Here is a 6114-nt window from a genome sequence, read left to right on the forward strand (position 1 = left end):
CTGAGGGCAACAAAGTGAGACTCTGTCTCAAAAGATAAAAATAATAATAAAAGAAATGGGACAACACATGCATATGCATATATTGTATATACACGTGTTACATATATGGTGTAACAAAAAAGTGTTCAACTATATTGGTGACATAACATTAGAAATGAGGAGGGGAAGCGGGGTGTGATAAGTCAGCTAAATCCTTTACTATCAGCAGAGCAGTCACAGATAATGCTTTTAATTGATAAATTAAAAAACAGTGATAAAAACATGTTATTACAATATAACCAGGTTTTCTCCATGATTGAGGGGAGTGACTACAAAAGGACAGGACTGGGGACTGCTACTTTTCATTTTAAACTTCTTGGGACTATTTTTTTTTGAGACAGAGCCTCAAGCTGTCCCCCTGGGCAGAGTGCTGTAGCATCACAGGTCTAGAGTGCTGTAGCATCATAGCTCACAGCAACCTTAAACTCTTAGGCTTAAGCAATCCTCTTGCCTCAGCCTCCCAAGTAGCTGGGACCACAGGCACCCGCCACAACGCCCAGCTATCTTTTGGTTGCAGCCATCATTGTTGTTTTGGCAGGCCTGGGCTGGATTTGAACCTGCCACTTTAGGTGTATGTGGCTGGAGCCTTAGCCACTTGAGCCACAGGCGCTGAGCCAGGGACTATTTGTTTTTGTTGTTGTTGGGAAAAGAGTCTCACTTCGTTGTCCTAGGTAGAGTGCTGTAGCATCATAGCTCACAGCAACCTTAAACTCTTAGGCTTAAGCAATCCTCTTGCCTCAGCCTCCCAAGTAGCTGGGACTACAGGCGCCCATCACAACACCCAGTTACTTTTAGAGACAGGGTCTCGCTCTGGCTCAGTCTCAAACCTGTAAGCTTAGGCAATCTACCGCCTCAGCCACCCAGAGTGCTAGAGGTAACTAACACCTTAAGAGTGGATGCTGCGCTCGATTCGGCAGCACATATACTAAAATTGGAGATTAGCATGGTCCTTGCATAAGGATGACACGCAAATTCATGAAATGTTCCATATTTTTAGACAATCTAATATAGGCCCACATAACTGAAAAACTCAAATCAATTCAAGGTGGGGGGAAGGGAAATGAGGGAGGGTGATAGTGTGCTCTCACTTAATGGGGACAATGTTAGGGTGTATGGCACACCTCCTGGGGGCGGGACACAATCATAACAGGGACTTTATTTAACAAATGTAAACATCCTAACCTATTTCTTTGTACCCTCAAAGTAATAATTTTTTTTTAACCTGAAATAATTACAAAAAAAAAAAAAAGCATGGATGCCATTGCCCTGGGGTGCCTACAGAGACTGAAATCTATGCTGTAATCCTAAAGATCATTGTCAGGTGACAATGAAAAAGCCCTTAAAGGGAATAGAGGAAAGGCTGGTGAGTTAGAAGAACGGGGAAGTGCGCTGTTGGGGATGGAGAGGAGGAAAGAGTGTCACGGAGGGAGGAGTCAAATGCCAAGCTATCAAGAAGCATCCTGAGCCAGAAAGTTATTCTGTGCCTTTCGTCCCAAGGGGAACTCCACCTGGGGACAGAGGGGCAAAAAGTTATTCTGTGCCTTTGGTCCCATGGGGAACTCCGCCTGGGGACAGAGGGACAAAAGGCGCATTCTCAGCAGTGTTAGGTAGCCTAGGAGCTGCCACCCTCTTCTTTCCCAGAGCTCCCTTTACTGGGAGGAGAATTCTGCTGGGTGCAGAATGATGAGAATGAAATGTTTCCGTTCGGTTTGGCAGCAAGGAGGTCCCTGGACCTCCAGTCGGTGGCTGAGGACACCACAGGCTCTGTGCACGTACACTGGCATATTGGACTCTACACTGTGTGTGTAGACTATATACAGAAGGTGCCAACCATCCATGTATACACATTTTAAGAAAGGAAAAAACTATTAAAATCGTAATAATGTGTGCCAATAACAAAAGATGAATATAAGTCACATTTGAGCACCTCTTGTAATTGCAGAAGTAAAACAAGACTTGAGTATTATGATTTGAATACAGTTTTTTCCTTTCTTAAAATGTGTACTTTTTTTTTTTTTTTGGTATCTGCTGTATATTGATATATTGAGCTGCCTTGCTACAGAGATATGGGAGGAGGGAGCTGAAGCTCTCATCTACCTGGCATCTGCCTCTCATCCCCTGTATAGGAAGACGGCACTAATGGCAGGTTCAAGATACAAACATATGTCTCTATCCTGCGATGTGGGGATTTTCCCAGGGAAGAGATGCTTTTTCTGTTATAGGAGAAAAGGATTGCTTCTCCCTAAGCAGGCACTTAATTTTTATTGTAACGAGATGTCACCAAGATATAACCCTTCTTGGGATGTGAAAGTGAAGGAATCGGTGAGTATTTGCTCTACCCTCCGCTTGTCCTGCTCCTGAGAGATGGCCCTGGTTCTATACTGCAGAATAAATAGCTATTACCACATCCCTGGAGTGGTCATTTGGGTTTTTCCATTCAAATCCCCCAAGAACTGCTCTGTACCCACCCAGTCTTGTGTTCCTAGTTAAACAAGTTCTCTTTCCCTTGCCTCACCTCCCTTGAGGCAATCTAGAATATTCCTCGGGGTCATTAGGGTGTGCTTTTCATCTAAGGAGACCTCCCTCTAAGTCCTGAGAGCCCCAGACTGTGGTTACCAGCCTCTGCACCCAGCAGAATTCTCCTCCCAGTAAAGGGAGCTCTGGGAAAGGAGAGGGCGGCAGCTCCTAGGCTACCTAACACTTCTGGGAATGAGCCTTTCGCCCCTCTGTCCCCAGGCGGAGTTCCCCTTGGGACCAAAGGCACAGAATAACTTTCTGGCTCAGGATGCTTCCCCTGTGAAGGCTGCTCCAGTACTCTCATGTTCTAGTTTCCTTCTCTTTAACTTCTTGTTCTGTAATGTACTAAAATGGAGATTCCTGGACCTTCCCCCAGAGTTTCTCATTAGGTCTGGGCTACAGCCGAGGAATCGGAATTTTTTTTTTTTTTTTAAAGACAGAGTCTCACTTTGTCACCGTTGGTAGAGTGCCATGGCCTTATAGCTCACAGCAACCTCAAACTCTTGGGCTCAAGCGATTCTCTTGTCTCAGCTTCCCAAGTAGCTGGGACTACAGGCACCTGTCACAACACCTGGCTATTTTTAGGTTTTTTTAGAGACAAGCTCTTGCTCTGACTCAGGCTGGTCTCGAACCTGTGAGTTCAGGCAATTCACCCACCTCAGCCTCCCAGACTGCTAGGATTACAGGTGTGAGCCACTTTATTTTATTATTTTTTTTTTTTTGAGACAGAGCCTCCAGCTGTCACCCTAGGTAGAGTGCCATGGCATCACAGGTCACGGCAACTTCCAACTCCTGGGCTCAAGCAATTCTCCTGCCTCCGTTTCCCTAGTAGCCGGGACTACTGGCATCCGCCACAACACCTGGCTATTTTTTGGTTGCAGCCATCATTGTCATTTGGCAGGCCTGGGTTGGATTCGAACCTGCCAGATTAAGTGTATGTGGCTGGTGCCTTAGCTGCTTGAGCCACAGGCGCTGAGCCTCTAATTTTTATTTATGTATTTATTTATTTTAGATAGAATCTCACTCTGTTGCTCTCAGTAGAGTACTGTGGCATCACAGCTCACAGCAACCTCCAGCTCTTGGGCTTAGGTGATTCTCCTGCCTCAGCCTCCTGAGAGGCTGGGACTACAGGTGCCTGCCACAACACCTGGCTATTTGCTTTTTTGTTGTCGCTGCAGTTTGGCCAGGGCAGGGTTCGAACCCACCAGCCTTGGTATATGGGGCCGGTGCCCTACTCACTGAGCCACAGGAGCCACCCAAGGAATCTAAATTTTAGTAAGTGATTTAGTAAGTAAATCTAAATTTAGTAAATGATTCTGACACGAGTAGTTCTGGGACTTGACTGTAGGAAACAATAACGATGTCTTATAGCTAATGCTAATACAATCTTTTACTGAAAATATGATCTCAAGTATAATTATCTCAATTATTCAGTAGTGATTAACTATCATTAAATAACTGTATAAATAAATCCCTGAAGCTGACCTTGGAACAACAGAGTTGCCCATGTGAGAAGCAGCTTAATTTTTTTTTTTTTTTTTGAGACAGAGTCTCACTGTGGCAGCCTCTGTAGAGTGTGACTGCATCATAGTAGGGCTCAAGATATCCTCTTGCTTCAGCCTACCTGGTAACTGGAACTACAGGCACCTGTCACAACACCTGGCTATTTTAAGAGACTGAGTCTTGCTCTTGCACAAGCTGGTCTTGAACTCTTGAGCTCAGGCAATCCACCTGCCTTGGCCTCCCAGAGTGCTAGGATTACAGGCGTGAGCCACCACCACACCTGGCCCACAAGCAACTTAATTAACAATCTATACTTAAATTGGAGCTTGTGGTTCTTTCTGCTCTAGCTTAGTACCATCTCTGCTGACCAGTGACTCAGGCCTCTCACACTTCATTAACAGCTGTTCTGAAGGGTTCTAGCTACTTCTCTAAGCACGCAAAGTTAACTCAAAGTGGCTTTCATTTATAACATAACCATATTTCAGGTCGGATCATTCCAAACGTACCCTCTATATTTAGTACCCATGCCTTATTGCATTCATGTAATAAGAGATATATGATTTGTTAATTAAAAAGATAAAAGGCAGACCTGTGAAATTACTTAACTTTTTACATCTCTGGATACCCTGGTCCATCCTCAGTGAATAAAACTTAAGCTAGTTTTCCAGATGAGCTTGGAAACATTTCTCATTATTTATAAGTGGAATGTAATTAGATTTTATGGGCTCTATGCATAGAGAAAACATATGAAAGATTAGTCAGAAGAGCAGTGCCCGTAGCACGGTGGTTATGATGCCAACCACATGCAATGAGGGTGGTGGGTTTGAAACCAGCCCAGACCAGTTAAACATCAATGACAAATGCAACAAAAAAAATAGCCGGGCATTGTGGCGGGCGCCTGTAATCCCAGCTACTTGGGAGGCTGAGGCAAGAGAATGGCGTAAGCCCAGAAGAGTTTGAAGTTGCTGTGAGCTGTGACGCCACAGGCACTCTACTGAGGACAACATAGTGAGACTCTGTCTCAAAAAAAAAAAGAAGAAGAAAGATTACTCAGAAGCAGAGTTCAAAACTCCTGAGTCTAAAAGGGCGGTAAGTTCTTAACATAAAGCGGTCCTACAGTTTTGCAGAAAACTGGTAGAGCAGATTGGAGATTATTCTGTTTTCATTACTAAAATTTCTTACATAATTGTTCCATTTTCTTATTGTTCAAGCAATAGCCTTTGTGTGAAAATTATAAGCATAAAAGTCATCCAGTACAGATGACTATGGAGGGTGATGAATCTTCTGATAGCAAACCTGACTTAGAGTGGTAACAGGAAAAGCAGAGTGATTAAGATAACCAGTGGATAAAAAGTGAGTGAGATAGTGCAGGAGGAAGTGGTGGGAAGGAGCTCTGTACTGATACCGAGTTGGTGTGCGGCTGCGGCAGGTAGTGGCAGATTCAGCAACTCATTATCATCCAGCACTTTCTCAGGTTTATCTTTCTTAACTATTTTTGAACCCCATTTTCACACACACCATACATCAGGTCTTTTCACTTACAGCAGATGAAAAATTAATATTAGGGCCAGGCATGGTGGTTCACGCCTGTAATCCCAGCACTCTGGGAGGCTGAGACAGGCAGATTGCCCTGAGTTTACAGGTTCAAGATCAGCTTGAGCAAGAGCGAGACCCCATCTCTAAAACTAGCTGGGCATGATGGGCGTCTGTAGTCCCAGTTACTCAGGAGGCTGAAGCAAGAGCATCTCTTAAGCCCAAGAGTGTGAGGTTGCTGTGAGCCATGATGCCAGCAGGCCACTGAGGGAGACCCAGTGAGACTCTGTCTCAAAAAGAAAAATTAACATTAGGTCATGACCTCCTGAGAAAAGTTACTGCCTTAAAGAGTCTGGTTGGATTTTTTTTTTAAATATTTTTATTTTTTATTTATTTTATTTTTTTTGAGACAGAGCCTCAAGCTGTCCCCCTGGGTAGAGTGCCATGGCATCACAGCTCACAGCAACCTCCAACTCCTGGGCTCAAACGAGTCTCCTGCCTTAGCCTCCCAAGTAGCTGGGA

At 44.4% G+C, this 6114-nt stretch overlaps 1 pseudogene; it reads left to right on the forward strand.

The window, feature by feature from the left end:
* Positions 1 to 940: 940 nt before the first annotated feature.
* On the forward strand, positions 941 to 1034 carry LOC111723187 (annotated as a pseudogene).
* The last annotated feature ends 5080 nt before the right edge of the window (positions 1035 to 6114 follow it).

Source organism: Otolemur garnettii, unplaced genomic scaffold, assembly GCF_000181295.1.
Source record: "Otolemur garnettii isolate 467f Iridium unplaced genomic scaffold, OtoGar3 scaffold00008, whole genome shotgun sequence".
NCBI classification, from domain to species: Eukaryota; Metazoa; Chordata; class Mammalia; order Primates; family Galagidae; genus Otolemur; species Otolemur garnettii.